The following is a 22,344-nucleotide window of genomic DNA, read 5'->3' as shown; positions in this document are numbered from 1 at the left end:
ACAGCATCATGAAAGAATGTGAGGCCAAAAATCTAGTATTAGTACAAAGTAATACTACAAAGTAGTAATACAAAACAACCAATAGAATATTTGTGGAAAGAAAAGTACAAAGTAATAGTACAAAACAAACAGTAGAATATTTGTGGGGAAAAAAAGGCAAGAACAAGTCATCACTCACCAATAACAATCTTTTTTTTTTTTGACAGAGTTAGACAGTGAGGGAGAGAGAGACAGAGAGAAAGGTCTTCCTTCCATTGTTTCACCCCCTAAATGGCAGCTAAGGCTGGTGCACTGCACTGATCCAAAGCCTGGAGCTAGGTGCTTTCTCCCAGTCTCCAATGTGGGTACAGGGCCCAAAGACTTGGGCCATCCTCCACTGCCCTCCTGGGCCACAGCAGAGAACTGGACTGGAAGAGGACTGACTGGGACAGAATCCAGCACCCCAACCAAGACTAGAACCTGGGGTACTGATGCCACAGGCGGAGGATTAGACTAGTGAGCTGCAGTGCCAGCTACCAATAACAATCTTGAATGTAAGTGGAATAAACTCTCCAAATAAAAGATAGACTGGCTGAATGGATTAAAACAAAGACCAATATACATGCTGCATAAAAGAAACACTCCACACCAACAAAGCTACACAAAGACTGAAAGTGATAGAATGGAGAAAATTATTCTATGCTAATGGAAATTAAAAAAAATGAGCAGGAATGCCTAGCCTAATATCAGACAAAATAGACTTTTTTTCAGGATTAAGTTTTATTTCACTTGATAGAAACTGTGGAAAACATTTACATTTTCCCATATTACAGCACAACATTGCAACAGAATATTTCTTGCCATAAATAAGATTTTGCTGACTTATATAACTGAAACAATGTATTTTGTTCTTCAAGGCAAAGCAAAATGACTCAGTAAATGATTGTTTAAAATTTTAAATCCAGAGATAAACATATGGCTTCATTATTAGCATTATTATTCTATAGTCCAGTACTAAATTATATTCATAACCAATTAGCACCCATTTATAAAGATCCATTCTTAACATTGTTTGGTCTTTTGGAATACAACAGAGAAATTAACACACTTCAGGAATATTAAGCATCCATTTTTGCTACGTATTAAACTGTGGTAACTAGACCACAGTACATCGTTCTGATTCATGTTTATTATCCATAAACTTGTTTTCAAACACTTTTGTCAGTAATCTAGCAATTCTGACTATTTAAAATCAAATGATCATTATTTTTATGTCAGAACAGAAAATAATCATTAAAACTCATTTAACTAAATGAAAACTTAAGTTCACTGGCACAAAACATATTTTCTAATGAACTGTTCATTTCCTACAGTAGCTAGTTTGAAACAAATGTACAGAAAACAGAATCTATGCTACTAGGAGATGAAATCATCTCAGAAATTAGTTTTTAGGATTGGTCTTAATTATTTCAGAACATACTAGAATATAATCTAATTATTATTTGAATTATATACAGAAAAATAAAAACACAGAATGACTTGTTACCTGTATTGAAGATTCTAATTACTGAACAGGTCTAAGTTTAGACTAATGTATGGTTATTCGAAATATTACACAGAAAGTTTTAAGTAATGGTTGTTTTCTCTTAAAGTGCAAATAGATTTTCAATACCATATGTCTATGATTCAGAATGTCAAATTACAGCATTACTGACACAGGTTCTATGGCAGGAAAACAGTATTTGGTCTGCTGTGAAGGACAATCAGGAAAGAACATTTTTGTTTTGTTTTGTTTTGATATCCAGGGAAAAGTCTGGTCCCCAAAATAAAAGGGCCATTACTTGAAGAGAGGAATATTACTCTTTACTGAGACTTAAAAGCATTATCCCTACTTTAGGAATAATATAATACCTTCTCCCTCTTATGTATTACTATCATTACACATGGGAGCATATATAAAAATACCAGAGATTACATAGTGACTAAGCAACTTTGGAACAAATTTATAGACTAAGTCACACCATGCAAAAATCTCTTATAGTTTAACTCTTTTTTCATACCTACATAAATTTTCCTTAAGCACACTGTTAAATTTCAAATAATGTAATAAAAACTATGACTGCAAACAGAAGTTTCAAGGCTGAGCACAGGAAAAGTATTACACTGTACAACAGTGATACTGGTGTACTTCTACACAGGCCTCTTAATGACACAATCAATTGGAGGTAGGATTGTATCAGTGAATTGGTTGACATCCATCATTTCCTGCTGACAGGAACTGTGTCTCATGCCTCCATAGACCTTAAAGGTTACACTGGCCAGATTTAGCAATGTGTTTAGTTTTTCCATAGTAAGAGAACCAAACACTTGTGGACCTAAGGGTTGTAATCTCCATGGTAGTGGAGAATAGAAACATCTCTATTAGTACCACTGATAGGACCCTGTGGAAATGAAGCCCAAAGTGGAAGCCAGCAACTAAGTGCAGTGACACCCACCAGTTTTTGCTGTATGGTAACAGCAGTGTATAAAAATAAAACTCCTCCCTGAGGAAATCCTTCCAAAATAATTCTGTTAGAAGGAATGCCACTCATCATTCTTGATCTAACAAAAGCTTTACATTTTCTGCTGTCTGTTTAATTCCAGATTCATTCTCCTGTGAGTCTGGTGGAAGTCCAATATTATCAAACCAAGAAGACATAGCCATGTTTATATTTAATGTAACAGGCATAATGGGTGCATGCAGGCTGATACATTTGGTATGTGAACTTGTGATACCTGCAAAGGCTTCTGCCCATCCATGCCCAGTATCTCCTAATCCATGAAGGAAAATTACCACAGTGACAGCCTTCCAGGTGCAAGGCACCATGGCTAACAGTGGAGCAGACATGGTGTTACCACACATACACAGACTAAGTCAACAGCATGTCAAAAGTGGAAGGGAGAAAGAGTGTCTGGCCTCAGCCCAAGAGTCTGCCAGCAGTGAGTCCCCAGAGCCCTACTTGGAATGTGCTCAGTCATGTAGGCACTAAGCCAGAGAAAATGGACTTTAAGACAGAAACTGTTGGTGCCAGTGTTGTGGCATAGAGGGTAAGACCACTGCCTGCAGTGCCGGCATCCCATATGGGTGCTGCTTTGTGTCCCAGCTGCTCCACTTCTGATCCAGCTCTCTGCTATGTCCTGGGAAAGTAGCAGAAGATGGCCCAAGTCCTTGGGCTCCTGAACTCATGTGGGAGACCCAGAAGAAGCTCCTGGCTCCTGGCTTCAGATTGGAGCAGCTCCATCCATTGTGGTTGATGGGGAGTGAACCAGCAGATGGAAGAAAAATCTCCACCTCTCCTTCTCTCTCTGTGTAACTCTTACTTTCAAATAAATAAATAAAACTTTAAACAAAACAGAAATAAACTGACAAAAGAAACAAATAAGGTCATTATGTAATAATGCAAAAAATCGATGAAATGCAGAAATAGTGTTTTGAAAAATAAATAAAATTGATACATCCTTGGTTTTAACTAAACAAAAAGGAGAGAAGACCAAAATTAACAAAATAAGAGATGAAAAAAAAAGAGATGTTGGGACCAGTGGTATGGCACAGCAGGTAAAGTCACCACCTGAACTGCCAGCATCCCATAGAGGAACTGGTTTGAGACCCACATGCTCCACTTATGATCCAGCTCTTTGCTGTGGCCTGGGAAAGCAGTAGAAGGTGGCTCAAGAACTTGGGCCCCTCCACCTGCATGAGAGACTCATAAGAATCTCCTGGCATATGGCTTCAGATCAGCACAACTCCAGCCAATGCAGCCAATTGAGGAGTGAACCAGCAGATCAAAGACCTCTCTCTATTTCTGCCTCTTCTTTTTTCTCTGTGTAATTCTGAATTTCAAATAAATTTAAAATTTTTTAAAAAAAGAAAAAAGAAATGTAACAACAGAGACCACAGAAATAAAAAGAATCATCAGGAATTACTGCAAACAGCTATTGGAAAGATTGGAAAATCTACAAGAAATACATAGATTTCTAGAAGCATGCAATCTATCAAAATTGAGTTATGATGACACAGAAAACTTAAATAGGCCTATAAGCAAGATGGAGATTGCATCAGTAATAAAGACCCTCCCAACAAAGAAAAGCCCAGGACCAGATGGCTTCACTGTTGAATTCCACAAGACTTTTAAAGAACTAATTCTGATTCTAATTCTGAAACTTTTGCAACAATTGAAAGAGAGAAAAGCCTTTGCATTAAAAGTAAAAAGTTAACACAGTGAAGAAGCAACTGACAGAATGAGAGAAACTATTTATGAACTATGAAACTGATAAATAATATTCAGAGTCTATAAAGAGCTCAAAATCTCAACAAGAAAAAAAAACAATACAGTTAAGAAGTGGGTAAAGGACATGAGCAGGCATTTTTTCAAAGGATGAAATATAACAAGTGAAAAAAAATGCTCAGGATCAGTAGCCATCAGGGAAATTTAAATAAAAACCACATTAGGTATTTTCTGACCCAGTTATAATGGTAATCATCCAAAAATCAGAAAAATAATAAACACTGGTGAGGATGCAGAGAAAACATTAACTTAATACACTCTTGGTGGTAATGTAAATGAGCACAATCATTATGGAAGACAATAGGTAGATTACTCAGAAATCTGAAAATAGATCTACCATATGACCCAGTCATGTATCTCCTGGGAATTACCCAAATGAAATGAAATCACCCTATGAAAGAACCCTTATGTTCATTGCATATCAATTCAATAGCTAACACATGGAATCAACATAGATGTCCATCAGTTGATAACTCAATGAAGAAAATGTTGGGGCTAGAGCTATGCTGTAGCAGGTTAAGCTGGCATCTGCAGTGCTGGCATCCCATATTGGCACCCGTTCTAGTCCTTGAAGTTCCACTTCTGATCCAGCTCCTTGCTAATAATGCACATGGAAAAATAATGGAAAATGTCCTGTGTTCTTGGGCTCCAGCACCCATGGGAGACTTGGAAGAAGCCCCTGGCTCCAGTCAGGCCCATCCTGACTGCTGTGGCCATTTGAGGAGTGAACCATGAAAAAGAATCTCTCTCTCTCTCTCTCTCTCTCTCTCTCTCTCTCTCTCTCTCTGTCTTTCCCTTACCCTATAAAATTCAGACTTTCTTGCCGGTGCCATGGCTTAACAGACTAATCCTCCAACTTGCGGTGCCAGCACACCGGGTTCTAGTCCCAGTCAGGGTGCTGGATTCTGTCCCAGTTGCCCCTCTTCCAAGCCAGCTCTCTGCTATGGCCCAGGAAGGCAGTGGAGGATGGCCCAAGTGCTTGGGTTCTGCACCCCATGGGAGACCAGGAGAAGTACCTGGCTCCTGGCTTTGGACCAGCGAGATGCGCCAGCCACGGCTGCCATTGGAGGGTGAACCAACAACAAAAGGAAGACCTTTCTCTCTGTCTCTCTCACTATCCACTCTGCCTGTCAAAATTTTTTTTCAGACTTTCAAATAAATAAATATTCAAAAAAGACTTTTAGTGTATAAAGATGATTGAACACTACTCAGCCATAAAAATTAATGAAATCCTGTCTTTTGGAAAGAATTGGATGCAGCTGGAAACAATTATGCTTAGTGAAATCAGCCAGTATCCCAAAGACAAATATTATGTTTTCTCTGATATATGGTAGTCATTATAAAGCACAAAAGATGTGTAGGAATGAAATGGACATCTTGTGATTTGATGTTTTTAACCCTTGTTTATACTTCTGTGAAACTGTGATCTTGATCTTTCTACCTTTAACTTATTCTTGTTAGTGGTGCATTAAATCTGTGATTATATAATGGACTAAAATTATGCTTTTGCAAAGATTAAAGAAAAAAGAAGGGAAGGAGGAGCATTGGTTGATGGAGAAGAGGACAGGAGTGAAGTATGGTTATCTCACTAGAATTGTACCTCAGAAGTATATTAAATCTGTTCTTTTGGGGCCAGTGCTGTTGCGCAGTGTGTTAATGCCCTGGCCTGAAGCACAGGCATCCCATGTGGATGCCGGTTCATGATCTGGGTGCTCCACTTCCTGTCCAGCTCTCTGCTATGGCCCAGGGTAGCAGTGGAAAATAGCCCAAGTCCTTGGGCCCCTTCACCCACGTGGGAGACCTGGAAGAAGCTCCTGGCTCCTGGCTTCAGATTGGCGCAGCTCCAGCCATTGCAGCCATCTGGGGAGTGAACTATCAGATGGAAAGCCTCTCTCTCTCTCTCTCTCTCTCTGCCTCTCCTCTCTCTGTGTAACTCTGACTTTCAAATAAAAAATAAATCTAAAAAATATGTTTTTATATTAATGAAAATTAAAAAGAATCAAAAAAATATTTAAAGTAATGAAGGGAAAATTTTAAAATTATACTGAATACATATAAAAAGACAAAAGAATAAGAAATCAAATCAATCTTTCCATCATGTTTGTAAAGTGTAGAATCCCCTTGTAATCTTAAGTGGTTAGGATTAAAGTCTAGTGATTATTTACTATTGAATATGCTTGTGAGTCCCAGAAAGGAGTCTTTAAACTTGTTTAGGCATTTTTCTATTATCTGGTGGCAGAAGATAACAAAGTAGAAGGTCTTCATCCACTCACCCATGTGTCAGTATCTATCCATTTATTACTACCTAAACTTCCAGTAAGTCAAAACATTTTCAGAGTAGATAAAGAAGAGCTATATAGTTCTTTAAATTTATATTTCTTCACCAATTGTGGAAAACAAATGATAAATGACTGTGGCTGCACTTAGAGGGATAAGGCATAATTCCAGATCTGTAAGCCTCTAAACCCCATGTTCAAATGCATTATGATCAATAATTTTTCTTTGGAGAATTAAAAAAAAAGCATTTGTGATCTTCACATTCTACTTAAACTCCCTGGGCCTCAGTTTCTTTTTTCTTTTTTATTTAATTGACAGAGTTAGACAGTGAGAAAGAGATGCAAAGAGAAAAGTATTCCTTCCATTGGTTCACCCTCCAAATAGCTGCTATGGCTGGAGCTACACTAATCCAAAGCCAGTAGCCAGGTGCTTCTCCTGGTCTCCCATGTGGGTGCAGGGGCCCAAACACTTGGGCCATCCTCCATTGCCCTCACGGGCCACAGCAGACAGCTGGACTGGAAGAGGAGCAACTGGGAATAGAACCCAGCACCCATATGGGATGCAGGTGCTTCAGGCAGAGGATTAACCAAGTGAGTCACAGCACTGGCCCTCTTTTTTCAAAACATAAAAAGTTATAGTTTATGCCTTACAGGGTCATTGTGAAAATTTAATGGTAGTATACCTCCCAAGACCCTAGAACCAAATCTGCCCTTTCTTATGGGTTCAAAAATTATTAGCCATTATTTTTATTACTGTAATTCATATTCATAGTCAATTCAATTATAGTTATTCCTCATAATCAGAGACAGGGAGGTTTGAGGGATACAAATTAAGGTCTTTGCTTATGCTAAACTCTTGGAAAGTTTATCTGAATTTTTCCTATAGTAATTTGATGGTATTGGGACATAGATTAAGGTATTTGAATCATTTGGAGTGGATTTTTGTGAGGGTGGGGGTCTAGTTTCATGCTTATGCATGTGGAGATCCAGTTTTAACAGCACCATTTGATAGAGAGACTGTCCTTGATCCAGGGATTGATTTTAGCTCTTTTGTGAAAAATATGTTGGTTGTAGATGCATGGATTAATCTGGAGTTTCTACACTATTCCATTGGTCTACTCATATTATTTTGACAGTACCAGGTTGTTTCAACTATAACTGCAAGAAATATGTCTTGAAATCTGATTTCATAATGCCTCCAGCTTTGGTTTTATGTAAAAGATTGCTTTAGCTGTAGTGTTTCCATATAAATTCAGGATCATTTTTTCTGGGTCAGAGAAGAATGTCCTTGGTATTTTGATTGGGATCTCAGTGATTCTGTAAACTGCTTTTGGTAGAAGGTACATTCTGATGATACTGATTCTTCCAATCCATGAACATGGAAGATGCTTCAATTTTTTGTGTCTTCTGTTTTTTTCATTATTTTTAAAAATTATCAATCATAGAATCACTCTACCCCATGGTTAAATTTATTCCAAGGCATGTAAATATTTTTGTAACAACCGTGAATGGGACTGATCTTAAAACTTCTTTCTCAGTCATGGCATTGTTTTTGTATACAAAGGCTATTGGTTTTTGTGTGCTAATTGTATATACTGCTAATTCCCAAACATTTTAATGAGTTCAAATAATCTCTTAGTGGAGTCTTTTGGTTCTCCTATATTTAGAATCATATCATCTGAGGCCAATGCCATGGCTCAACAGTCTAATCCTCTACCTAGTGGCTCCAGCACACTGGGTTCTAGTCCCGGTTGGGGTGCCAGATTCTGTCCCGCTTGCCCCTCTTCCAGTCCAGCTCTCTGCTATGGCCCGGGAGTGCAGAGGTGGATGGCCCAAGTGCTTGGGCCCTGTACCCCATGGGAGAGCAGGATAAGTACCTGGCTCCTGCCTTAGGATCAGCATGGTTCACCGGCTGCAGCGTGCCAGCCGTGGCAGCCATTGGAGGGTGAACCAATGGCAAAGGAAGACCTTTCTTTATGTCTCTCTCTCTCTCTCTCTCTCTCTCTCTCTCTCTCTCTCTCTCTCACTGACCACTCTGCCTGTGAAAAATAAAAAAAAAAGAATCATATCATCTGCAAATAGGGATAGTTTGACTTCCTCCCTTCTAATTTGTAATCCCTTTGATTTCTTTTTCTTCCTAATGGCATTGGCTAAAACTTCCAGGACTATATTGAATAACAATGGTGAGAGTGGGAATCCTTGTCTGGTTCTGTATCTTAGGGGGAATCGGTCCAGCCTTTCCCCATTCAGTAGGATGCTAGCTCTGGGTTTGTCATAAATTGTCTTGATTGTCTTGAGGAATGTTCCTTCTATACACAATTTGCTGAAGGTTTTCTTTATGAAATGACGTTGTATTTTATCAAATGCTTTCACTGCCACTGTTTGGTTCAGTTTGTTAATGTGATCAATCACATTTATTGATTTGTGAATGTTGAACCATCCTTGCATATCAGCCTTTAGTTCCACTTGGTCCAGGTCCATTTTTTCTGATATGTTGTTGGATTTGATTGGTTAGTATTTTTTGAGGATTTATGTGTCTGTGTTCATCAGGAATATTGGTCTGTAGTTCTCTGTTATGTCTTTTTCTGATTTAGGAAATAAGGTGATTCTGGCTTCATAGAAGGAGTTTAGGAGGATTCCCTCCCTTTTGAATATTTCAAATAGCTTGAGAAAAATTGGAAGTAGTTCTTTAAATGTCTAGTAGAATTCAGCAGTGAAGCCAACTGGTCCTGGATTTTTCTTTATTGTGAGGGTCTATATTATGGACTCAATCTCAATCTTGGTTATTAGTCTGTTAGATTTTCTATGTCCTCATGACTCAATTTTGATAGATTATATGTGTACGGGAATCTATCCAATTCTAGATTTTCCAATTTGCTGGCATACCACTCATCGCAATAATTCCTGCTTATTTTTTTTATTTCTATGGTGTTTGTTGTTACACCTCCTTTTTCATTTCTGATTTCATTGATTTGTTTCTTCTCCCTCTTTGTTTTGGTTATTTGGTTCAATGGCATATCCATTTTGTCTATTTTTTCAAAAAAACTATCCTTCATTTCCCATCCACAGAGATGTTGCCAGAGCCTGTGGGTGATCCCCTTTGGCGTTTTGAGCATTAGAACTTATAATATGTTGAGAGGCTGGGGGCATCTCACAATCCTGTGTGGATGTTCAGCCCCCAGCCAGACTAAAAGTCTGTGGGGAATATGGATTTTCCCCTCTGGTAACATCCTGGGCTCACAGGAACACTCAAGTACTGCTTAGTCCACTTCTGTTGTCAAAATGGCACTTTCTCCCCACCAGGTGCCCTTGTTGGGGGACAGGGATAAAGAAATGTCCTTTGTCTTCACTGTGTTAGAGGGGTACCCTGATCCTATTAGGATCCCAGGATGGACTCAAAGACAGTGTGGTCTTTGAGTGCCAGGCTCTCCCTCTGGCAATATCACAAGAGGCACAGGCTGCTGCATGCAGCCTGCTCTCACCTCACTCTCCAAAGCTGGCAATGTCCTGTTGCTCATGGCTGTGAGATCCTATATTGTGTCTGTGCTCATTGCTGTAACTTCTGCACTATGCCATAGTGTCACTCTTGCATCTGCAGAATTTCCACTGCAGTTTTGTCTCCAACTCCCCCAGGGATGCAATTCCTCCATTTTTTCCTGCTATTTTCTCCTAGCCTAAAGCAGCACATCTTTTTTCAATTCAGCCAGCTTGAAATCCACAAAATTATGAGAATTGTACTTTTGCAATATCCCATGGTATTGTGCCTACAACTTCCAGCATTCTGTGGGCATTTTAAATGGTAATATATAAAAACATTTTCAATGAGATTAATTTTTCATTGATTATATAAGGATAAACAAAGAGAATAAATGTTTCCATACTTTATAGTTTTAGCCTCTATTTAAGTCCCTCCATCTCCAAAATGGACATAGCTTTTCTCTGAGAACTTGTAAGAGACACCACACAACTAGGAATTAAATATATAATCTATAGCAAGGAGCTACTTTAGTGAAGAACACTGCTATCTGCTACTGACAATGGGAGGAATATGGCAGGTGAAATCCTGAAACAGAAACCTAATCATGAAATTATGTGGGGTGTTTCTTAAGTGATAAATCAGAAAATTTCAGAAGCTTTTATCATCAAAAACATTTATATGAATTCCTATATCTGAAATTAGTTGCCATTGTCCCTTTGGTAATCAAATACATGAACTCCATAGCTAACAGGCAGCTGCTGTTAGATTTCCGCAATGTTTTGAGATGTACAGTCATCTACATTTAAGATTTAGGAAAGTTCAACTAAGAATCCTAATTTCAGTCTGCATCTGCCCCTTTAAGCATGGACAAGCTGCCACAATGAACATCTGCATTCATTGATGCTTACTTAGGCAGCCCTTACACAGTCTGAGAGCTCAATACACTGAAATCATGGAACAACAGTAATCCAGATGATCACTTTTTTTCCAGAATAATTAACGGAATTGTAAGTTTTTCTGGTTGAGGTTATTATGTGTTAGAGAACAGTTGGGTTTTCAACCCATCACTGAAAGATTGTAGAATTCAATGACACTGAGTTATTCATACATAGTCAACGAGCTTATTGCTATTTTTCTCCTCAAGCATGCCTTCTAATTATTCAGATCTGTCATAGTTTCCATGAACTGTAGTTCATCTATTACCTGGAAATCTGATTTTTTATAATGGTACCTTACTGCCCGCCTAAATAATGACATCAATTAGAATAAGTATCTCAGATATATTTTTATTGAACTCGAGATAGTTTGTCCATCTCATTTATACTCAGCAACATGAATTGTTACCATGTGTTACACATATATGTTGTGTGTATTTCCACTTAAAAATTCTTTAACACTAATGTTAATAATCAAACATATAGTATTTTTCCTTAAGGCTCAGCTCTAACTCTGAGAATTTGATACAAATCCATATTTTACCTAACTAGCATGCATATTTTTATCAAAATTCTCATTTTGAATGACACATTTAGAATTCTGACTAATCCATATTTTCTGGCATTTTATATAAAAAGGGCTAGGAAAGGAAATAATAAAACAGTTGCAAGCCAACTGGAAGCTAAATGCATATACTCTGGAAAACATAAAGACAAATATTTGAAATCATCGAAGGTTATCCAACTCTGAGTTTTAGTATGGAAATTATTTATTATGCCTACAAATGTAAACAAAGTAAGTATGAATCACAATATCTATGAATTACATATTGATTAAAGGCATGTGATAGTTTAGCATGTTCTCTGAATGCCATACCAATAGACACATAGTTATGGTTGATTCACTTTCACATAGTGTAATTTTTCAATGAATCACATACAAATTATTTCACAAAATGAAAATATAAGTATGTAGTTAATTGTAAATATTTTGACACTTAAACTCCTGCATGTTTGTAATAATTTATAGTGATGCATGAATAACATGATTTAGCTATCCAAATAATAAAAAATGTAGTCATATAGCCATCTTTTAATATATATAGTTCTAACACCATTTATTGACAGATACTGTGTCAATGATAAAAATGTGTTTCTCTAATATAATCCCAGTTACATAAAAATATCTGATTATGCATAGAAAACATCTTCAAAGTATGCTGTCAGCTTAACAATAGATTCTGGTCATGATGCAGTAACATACTGTATCCCCATAACTGTATTATATTTTTCCAAAATTCATAATTTATATATATTGAAATAATATTATTTTTAAAGTACAAGCTAGTAATTTCAACATTTTGTTTTCTAACTGAGGTTGATCCTCCTCTGACCTATACGTACATGTCAGACATTTATATACGGCATTATTAATTTATAAAAGCATTTCTGGAAATAAAGTTATCACATTTCTACCTTAATAATAAATGCAAATATTTTATTTATTTTGTCTGCTCTTCTTGACAAATGCAACTGTGAAACAGTACCCTGTGTGGTTAGAATTTTTCCAATGTCAGCTGTGCATTGGGAGAGCACTAACACTTGGCAGCCATGAGATATTTCACTGATTCAGCTGGGCAGATGGAAGTCATTCAGGGCACACCATAAGTACATACTGTTTATGTTTTATATTTCTCAACTAGACATGCTTTTATAACTTATTAATGTGCTCAGAAATCTATATTTTATGAAACTCCTTTATTTATGTTTTATTTCATGATAACTTTGAAGCCCTTATGGGATCCAAAAGTTACAACTGATGTGCTTGCTTCCCTTCGGAAATATCTGCAATGTAAAGGAGCCCAAATATTCATAAAATGAAAATGTCTCCATAAAATGATTTTGCCGTCTCAAGAACATTATATATCACTGGACAGGCCTATTTTTAATGAGATGGAATACTCCCTACTTCTCTGAAGATGTCTTTCACTATACAAATCAGGCTCTGCCCACTCAGAGCTGGAAGCACCACTGTTGAGGTTTTGGAGACAACAGAGCTGGAGGCGGAGGTGGCTGGAGGGGGGGGGGGATCCCAGAACTGTAACCAGGCTGCCATCCCTCCACTCTTCCTCTCTCTCATCACCTCTTGTCTTGAAAATAACTTCTTTACTCCAAAAAAGTGGCGATTGCAGTAGCCATCAGTGCTTCACTCCCTCTCAGCTCTCTCACCTGGGAGGGAGCCCAGGGCAAGTCCTGGCAGCCATGGTACAACCCCAGGCATCCCTTTTACACCTGGGCTGCCCCCATGATAGGCAAGATTGCCACCACCGAGTCTATCATCTCCACGTTCCTCGACACCAAGAGGCTCACGAGCAAGTGATAGCTGCAGAACTTCAGTCAGAGCCTGCAGGAGACATGGGCAGAGCATTACACACTCCACTGGCTCCCAGAGAAGCTGTGCAAAGGATCAGGTTATCATCATATTCCTGTGGGCATCAACCACAAACTGGACCCTCTGATAGCACTGAGCAGTCAGGAGGTATTCAGGCTTCTGCCTAAACACTAACTTCTACTCTGGGTTGACCCTTATGAAGTGTCCTACAGAGTCAGACAGGATGGCTCTACCAGAGTGCTGTAGGAAGCCTTGCCAGCAGGAGGCAGTGCTCAGAACAGCACCAAGGTGCAAATGGTTGACAGCAGAATCTGCTCAAAGGAGGGTTCTCTTCAGTAGGAAAAAAAAAAAAAAACCTTCCAAACATTATAATATACTGACTATCAGGCTAAGATATAGGTTATGGAAAGATGTCTTATAAATTTGATTTTTGTTTTGTGTGAGCTCCTCTTGAGGATACATTATGGAACTTAAACCATGTCACGGCTGTGAAGATCTTGCACAAGATAGAATGGCAAAATAATTTTAAGTGCCAAAAGCCATGGTTTGTACAGTCTCTTTCAATGACTTAGTAGCCTTTGAGACCAAGTAAATGAACACTTCATTTCCTGGAGAGTTAAATCCTATGTTTCAGTTTCTCCCAGGCATTATACCTAAAGTTTTATATCAGTCCCTTTAATGAAATCAGGATTTCAATGGATCTTTCTTTTTTTTTTAAGGGAAAGGGTTTATTGGAGAATACCCTACAGACCAGAGTGAAGGGGTGGCAAAGGAAAAAGAGGAGACTGTAAGAGAGAGACAGAGAGGAGAGAGGCGAGAGGAAGAGAAGCCAACAGAGCAGGGAGCAGAGCCAAGAAAGCAAGTATTCAGGAACAGGCCCTTTTAAAACTTTGCCTGAGGGGGGGCAGGGAATCCCATTAGGATGGGGGTGGAGCCTGGCTCAGGTAGCTGGGCTGTGCAGCCACCTGGCTAAAACTGCACCAGTGTCCTAACATTCCCCCCTTTTGTTTTCTATAAAGCAGGATTTGTATGGGGTTATATTAGTCCCAAAACTCCAGGAGGGGTAGAGGGACAATGATCTGTCTTTAGAGCTACTTCCTGCTGGCATGGGGCAATGTCTCAGGCTGCTGTCTCCTGGGTGGGGAGCTGAATATATTCCTGTAGCAGCATTTGGTTGACTGCCTGGTTGTTGAAGGCCTTTCTTTGTTCCATTATAACTTGCTGTAAACACTTAGACACTGTAGTATAAAAGATAGGGTTGAAAATAGTAACCAATGATCCTGAGAGTAGCATTAACCATTTCATAGAGAAGAGGAAATGGGGGGGGGTGTCTCTGGATCCTTGTGGGGACAGTTTGATGGATGTGGCTTAAAGCTGGTCCCAGCCAAGACTGGGAGAAAAGCCACTCAACTTTTGCAGGTAGCTGGGCTTGTCTGTAAAGAAATTCTGAACAATAATACAACACTAAGTGGGAAGAGGACCATAAGTACACACAGGTTGGGAGTAGAGCCATTGGTGGTAGAGTAGATGCTATAGTTACAAAAGAATGAGGCCCAAGTGGGCTAGATATAGAGGACACAGTTGTTATTAGAGAACCTAAGAAAGGTTTGCAGTATATCTTGCAGAAAATTTTCACTAACACTTGAAAATTATCATTTCCTATTGTAGCTCAATAGAAAAGATCAATATCTTTACAAGGATGGTACTAGAAATTTTTTTCTTTGACAGGCAGAGTGGACAGTGAGAGAGAGAGAGACAGAGAGAAAGGTCTTCCTTTGGCGTTGGTTCACCCTCCAATGGCTGCCATGGCCGGCATGCTGCAGCCGGTGCACCATGCTGATCTGAAGGCAGGAGCCAGGTATTTATCCTGGTCTCCCATGGGGTGCAGAACCCAAGCACTTGGGCCATCCTCCACTGCACTCCCGGGCCATAGCAGAGAGCTGGTCAGGCTTGGAAAGGGTAAATGTAGGTATCAGGTGAAAAAGATGAAAACCAAGACACCTAATTATATTCAGTATGTGCTACAACCCATTTCCAACAGATTTTAAGGAGTCATAGGCTAAACTGTACCAGATCACTAGATTGTGAGGCCAACCAACACTGTTGAGTTCACAGAAAACATCTCCACTACAGTTCTAAATTTAGACTATTCTTTTCTTTGGTATGGAAAGATAAAATCTTTGGAGCACTCAAGTTGCTTAAAATTTACAAATATTCTATGCAATAAGATGTTCCAGAAATGATTCATTGGCACCAAAGCAGATCAAAAGATTAAGATACACAGGGTGACTTTCCATTCTTAATGTGCCCTTAAGATTAGAGGCAAATCAAGGCAGAAGTCACAAATAACAGCTGAAGAAAACAGTGTAGAAATAATTTTAAATCTGCATGCAGACATTCTCTTTAAAACGTTGTTCTTTGAGAGCCACCTGGATGGCTCAACAAGATGGAGTTAAGAGCAACATAGAACCTACTCTGTTTCACCTTCCTCTTTCTTGTTCTTCCACAATTGGAACAAGAATAGCTATAAAAAACAAATGACACAGTTACAGGAAAAATCACACACAGATAATTAGATATAAACTGTGTTTATTTAATTATTCTTTTAAATAATGAGAAGCCAAAAGTCACAAAGTATAAGGAGAATTCTATTCTGGACATAGCTAACATTTATACTGTCCATACTATACATACACCAGGCACAGTTCAAATGATTAAATATATACTTCCACCTCTCTAATCCACAGTTCCAAAAACACTTTGAAAGTCAGACATTTGTTTGAGGTGGGGCTAGAGGTGTGCAACCCCACTGGATGACAAGACTGGACTTGAAGTGACGTGCAGCTAATTTTAATCTATCCCATATAATGTAACTACTTATGTATCATTGCTGGAATATTAATATTCTCTATTATTAAGTACTTAGCCATCGCTGTATTAGATTACCTATAGGTTATGTACTACAGTACTAATTTTTAAATTCTGAAATATTCTGAAGAACATCAGCCCCCAAGGACTTCAGATAAAAAAAGTGTAGATTTGTATCAACAATCCCATTTTGCAATGAGCAAACTGAGGGTAAAGGAATCTAAGATAAAAGCAGCTGATAACTATTGAGACCATGATTTTGAACTTCAGCAATTACAACCCTGGGCTGCAAACCATTATGGAAGTACCAAAGAGCCTTTCTGTTGTACACGATGTGGATTGGGAGGCCTTTAAAAATGTTCTAGTCATAATGATCAAAACTTCGAATGCAAGATGCCATTCCCAAAAAAAGCTTTTTAAAACCTGAAGTCTTCAGGGAAAGAACAGAAAGTATTAGACTACAAGGAAAAACAAACTTTGTGGAGAAGCTCCAGGTGGCTCCATCCAAGCTGCTGTGTATATCCAGTGGTATGGACAAGAATGCTTGAGTACGTGCACTGTTGCTTGCTCCTAGCACCCCAGAGAGATCAATATTAATACCATGATGTAAAGAAAGCTGTGTGTGAGAAAATAAAAGTAATCCTAACACAGCCTTCACACCAGTAGAGAGAGCTCATGGACAATTTTTCTACAGTCTCCTCAGGAAGCCCTGTTCAGTCACTAAGGATACCTGAAATGCCACCCTGTGGCCTCTTCCCCCCAAGCTACTGGAAGAAGTTGAACAGATCTCACAGGCGTTTTATCTCAGGGTGCTCCCCCCTCCCCAGGAGGCCTGGGACCCCGCGGGGTCAGAGGGGGGACCCCACTTGGCTGCACAATGGGGGCCGGAATGCGGCTGCCGGCCCTACCGGACTTCCTCCAGCAGGGTTGGCTCCAGACAGCTGCTGGCATCAGCCCGAGAGAGGAGGAAAGCCCAGCTCTGGGGATCCAGAGAACAAGCCCCAAGGCCAGCAAAACAGGAAGCACTTCTGGAAGACTGCGGGGGTGAGAGAATGCAAACTGAAAGGGTTTACAGAAACAAGAGAAAGCACCACAGAGGCAATCTTCTATGTGTATTGCATTGGAATAGAAAAAAAAAGGTTCAAACGTCAAAATAAAGAAGAAATGCTAAGCTTCAAATATGGCCAGGTCTGTACACATGATCTTAGAAAGTAATCACTGTTGCTATTTACCTATTAGCCCATTAGCCTTGTAATTCATGTGTTTATCAGATGGTATAGAATTGTGAGAAACTGGAGTGCTGCTTCCCTTTAAGATATATTTTTAACATTACAGAAATTTAAAAGGCCGGCACCGTGGCTCACTAGGCTAATCCTCTGCCTTGCAGTGCCAGCACGCTAGGTTCTAGTCCCAGTCGGGGCACCAGATTCTGTCCCAGTTGCCCCTCTTCCAGGCCAGCTCTCTGCTATGGCCCAGGAGTGCAGTGGAGGATGGCCCAAATGCTTGGGCCCTGCACCCCATGGTACACCAGGATAAATACCTGGCTCCTGCCTTCAGATCAGCACAGTGCACTGGCCGCAGTGTGCTGGCCGTGGCGGCCATTGGAGGGTGAACCAATGAAAGGAAGACCTTTCTCTCTGTCTCTCTCTCTCTCACTGTCCACCCTGCCCGTCAAAAAGAAAAAAAAAGAAATTTAAAAATTTTCTTAGTGAAAAATTGTATGTAACAAATTTATATGACTTGATGTTATAGGGGCAAGTATCCTAAATATTAACTAAAAATGCAACCTAATATGTTACAAACCACCTCATGCTCCCCAAAAATTCAATTCTGAGGAACATATATTTTCACAATGTCATGTGTTAGTACTAAATTATGACCTATAGTTGATTTCAAAAGTAACTTTCTAATTATTACACAGAGAAGACAGAATGTGGCAAATCGATGTTTGACATTTTCTGCTATTTCAAGGATGGATCTGCTCAAGAAGTTACCATCTCTTTTACACTGGAAAAAGCACATTTTGTTGCAGTTAATTTTAAATCCTCAATCACTTTAAAAGTTAGTGATTGTCTAGTATTAATGCTCATGACCACTTCTAATAAGAACTACATTCTTCCACGTGTCAGTTTTTTATGCATAAAGATCTATTTCTGTCTCTGAGTATGTTATGATCATTATATAGTAAAATATCATCCAAACTAATAAAAAGTTAGTGTGAAAAGAAAAAAGTACTTTCTATAAACGTTGAACATTTTAGAATAACAATGAATATGAATGTCAAAACTGACAAATCAGGTACAATTCAATCAACTATAATAGATTGAAAATATATTAAAGTTAAAGGAGTTTACACCCATGTTACTTGTCAATTATCTTCAAGTATTTGCTCTTTAATATACCTCAAAATGAAAAATCACAAGTGGTATATCAAATAAGAGACTACACAAATGCAAAGATAAAAATGTACCAGTTAGGTATAAGCAATGAGCCTGTATATTTTAGTATGTAACTATGTAGTATAAAAAGCTACACATAAATCAGTGATTATCATTCTGCAACCAAAATAATTATGATTAATTCAGTTCCATGCACTGAAATTATAAAAAAGAAAAAAAAAAGACACACTATACCTAACCACATATTAAATAGAGTAATTCTACATTTACTAGATCTTTGCTTATAGATGAACAGCATAAAAGTGATTCTCAGGTATTTTTCTGGAACAGGAAAACCCCTTCAAAATTATGTTCCTTACACAGAATGTACATATTTAGGGAACATCTTTTTGCACTGATAGATTGTAAATAATCCTATTGTAGTAACGTATCTAATTGTTCCTATCACTTGCAACAACCAAAGACAGAGTAATGTCCTTAGGATAAAGAGGAAAAACTGGACAAGGAGCAGTTACAGACTTTTCTCCAACAGGATTTAGCAAATAGCTTTCAACATACACACAAGTTAATAAAGTATCTGTTTCAAGAACCCAGTTTATTTATAGACATAGTCATGAAGGATTTCTTCCCCAGTTATCCACCATTTAGTGCAATGGTGCAAGCAATTTTTCTCACCACAGTTTCTGGGTGCCTCTCTTGCACTTGCCCATTTTGTACCAATACATTTTGTTTTTCTTAAAGACCTTAAAGTTTTCAGTTTCAAAATCCCCAAATCTGGATCTTATTCTATTCATGATTTACTCAATACTGAACATATAATATTTTGGTGGCTAATTTCCAAACTGCTTCATTTCACTTGTAGGCTATCTTCAAACAAATGGTAATTTGTATTGTGCTTATTTCTATTGTGAAAAATAACACAGACACACACATGTCATTGAAGGTAAAGTTAAATAAATAAAATACATATTTGTCAACATCTTAATTTTCAGATATGTTTAATAGAAAAGTCATTTATTTTTTAAAGATTTATTTATTTACTTGAAAGCCAGAGTTACATAGAGAGAAGAGAGTCAGAGAAAGGGAGAGAGGTGTCTTCCATCTGCTGGTTCACTCCCCAATTGGCTGCAATGGCCAGAGCTGAGCCAATCCAAAGCTATGGGTTTCTTCCGGGTCTACAACATGGTTGCAGGGGCCCAAGTACTTGGGCCAACCTCTACTGCTTTCCCAGGCCATATCAGAAAGTGGGATCAGAAGAGGAGCAGCCAAGTTACAAACCAGAGCACATATGGGATGCTGGCACTGCAGGTGGTGGCTTTACAAACTGCTACAACCACAGCACTGGCCTCTAGTCATTTATTTTAAAAGGGAAGCTTACCTCTTTGGGTACATTATACCTATTAGATGGAAGAATAATTCCTGACTGATGAAAAACATTAAGACCAAATATATAGGCACACTCATCTTCAAATAATATAGCGGTATGATGATCCTTATCAATTTTCACTTCAGAAAAAATTATTACTGTTCATAAAAATACAAATAGAATATTATATATTATGCTACATACAAAATGGCAAAACTTACACATGGTTATGTCTGTCATTGGTAAATTGTAAATCTTAGCAAAGAGTGGATATGTTTAAAAGGCTATGCACACTGGTATATAAGCAAAATTCATCAGTAAGACTTTTCAATAAAATAATTCAACAAATGATATTAAAGGAGTTACCAAGTACAAATTTGAATTTGGTATCAATAAAGAGAGTTTTTCAAACTATTCATTGATATACTGAGAAAATGGAAATCCAAGTTCCCCTTCAGTGAACAATCAAACATCCTATCACATTGTTTTGAAGTCTTCTATACCGGGTTTAAATAGTACTTGTAGTGTCTGGTGGCAGTGGCAGGGCTGCCTTGGGCCTCTCTCTAATCCCACTGACATCCCCTGAAATGTGAAGACAAAGGAACATAAATTGGATAAAAATGGGAGGTGACACATTGGAGCTTGGATAGGGGCCCTGCCTCATCCACCCCTTCCCTATAGTGCCTTGCTCTCTGGCTCCCACTCATATCACCACTCTGCTTGCTTCTCCCAGGCCCTTCCCCTCCAGCTTGGTCCCTCCCCTTTCTTCACCTTCTGCTCTCATGGCTTCCAAGCTCTCCAGCCACCCTGGCTCTGTTTTCTTTGCCATCACCTCATCCCTCCAGTGCCCACCACCCCTATAAGTATCTCCCAAGTCAGCTTCACAGGCTGCCCCCACCTCAGGACCAACTGAGGTTCCCAGGACCCTGCCATCTGTTGCATGTTCTGTGGCTTTGCAGGGATACTGTCCTTAACCTGCTCTGACCTGGAGCTCATAGGTAATGAGAATCTTGTTGGCTTCTGTTAGAGCAGTAGCCATTCAAGCCTTTAGAGCAATTGCAGTACATCCATGTACTGGGCCCTCCTAGTGTCTCTGGTGCAGGTGGTGCAAACTTACCCTAGCTGTGTCTCCCAGCCTATCAACACCACCATGGGAGCCTGCCTTCATCCCCCACCTCAGCCCCACATGGACACACTGACACAGAACCCCCAGACATGACCATGTCAGAGATGCAGTCCTGAAGTGATAGCACAATTCAGTTCAAATATTGTGCCACCTGAATGTCACCAACAACTTTGGCACAGGGAGAACAATCAGCTGCCCAAAGTGGGTCATGTTTGTGGGAACAAGAGGTTCTGACTGAAGATGGTATGATTGATGAAGTGATGAAAAATGAGGCAAACAAGGCACTTCCTGGTGTCTAATTGTTCCAAGACAAGGACTAAAAGGAAAGAAAAGAAATAATAATAGTTATTTGAAAAAATCATGAAAAAGCAGACAACTTTGACACTGAAACCATCATGAAATCAATAACCTGTACCTCATGTCAGGCCAAGAGACAGGAGACACATAGGAGTGGAGAATTTTTGTTCACTCAGATGTTATTTGAGCCCTCAAAAAGATAAAATTAAAAATTAGAACTTGTAATGTGTCTCATGGATTATCAGACCCTGTAATCATGGTGTTAGAAATGGGTGCAGTTGAAGAAATTGAAGACATGCATCAAAGTACCAAGATAATGCAGAGTACAAGCAGAGAATGAGGGCTTAGATTTGATCTTGAGGTTTTCCAATACTATTGACTGAGTAGGACTTTGCAGAAACACTGGCAAATGGTGACCAGATTTATTTGAAGACAGGTACCTTAAAATATCAGAGAAGACTTGGAAATGTAACAATCCTGAAAGGTAAGTTTTTCATTTGTCCAAGTAAGATTATGACATAAGCACCCAATAGATTGATGGGGGCATAACTGATTTTATTAAGTTGTTAATATGGATAATAGCTTTTTAGTGGGCAAATAACTGGTTATCTTTACAGTCATACATCAGGGGGGTTTGAAGCAATGGTAATGGTTCTTTGTTTTATAGTGAAGGGAAAGAAATTGTACTGGAGCTTTATAAATTAAGTGGAGAAAAGATTTCAAGATAAAAACAGATTAAATGAGAGGACAAAGTGTTAGAGAAGTTAATGACAATTTCATTTATAGTTAGTGCTATGTGTTCTGAGAAATATAAAGACCAAGGAACATAAACTAAAAATCTAAGGGGTTCCAAGGCTGGAATTTCAGTCTTGCTGCTTGAGCTGGCTCTGGACTTGAGGCGCT

At 38.8% G+C, this 22,344-nt stretch overlaps 2 pseudogenes; one reads left to right on the top strand and one right to left on the bottom strand.

Moving 5' to 3' along the window:
- Positions 1–2,169: 2,169 nt before the first annotated feature.
- Positions 2,170–2,881, bottom strand: LOC133754158 (acyl-protein thioesterase 1-like; annotated as a pseudogene).
- Positions 2,882–11,752: 8,871 nt separating this feature from the next.
- On the top strand, positions 11,753–21,781 carry LOC133754157 (protein BTG1-like; annotated as a pseudogene).
- Positions 21,782–22,344: the final 563 nt, after the last annotated feature.

This window comes from Lepus europaeus, chromosome Y (genome assembly GCF_033115175.1).
Source record: "Lepus europaeus isolate LE1 chromosome Y, mLepTim1.pri, whole genome shotgun sequence".
NCBI lineage: Eukaryota > Metazoa > Chordata > Mammalia > Lagomorpha > Leporidae > Lepus > Lepus europaeus.
Note: the sequence above shows the minus strand (reverse complement) of the source record. Positions and strands in the feature narration are given on the sequence as shown.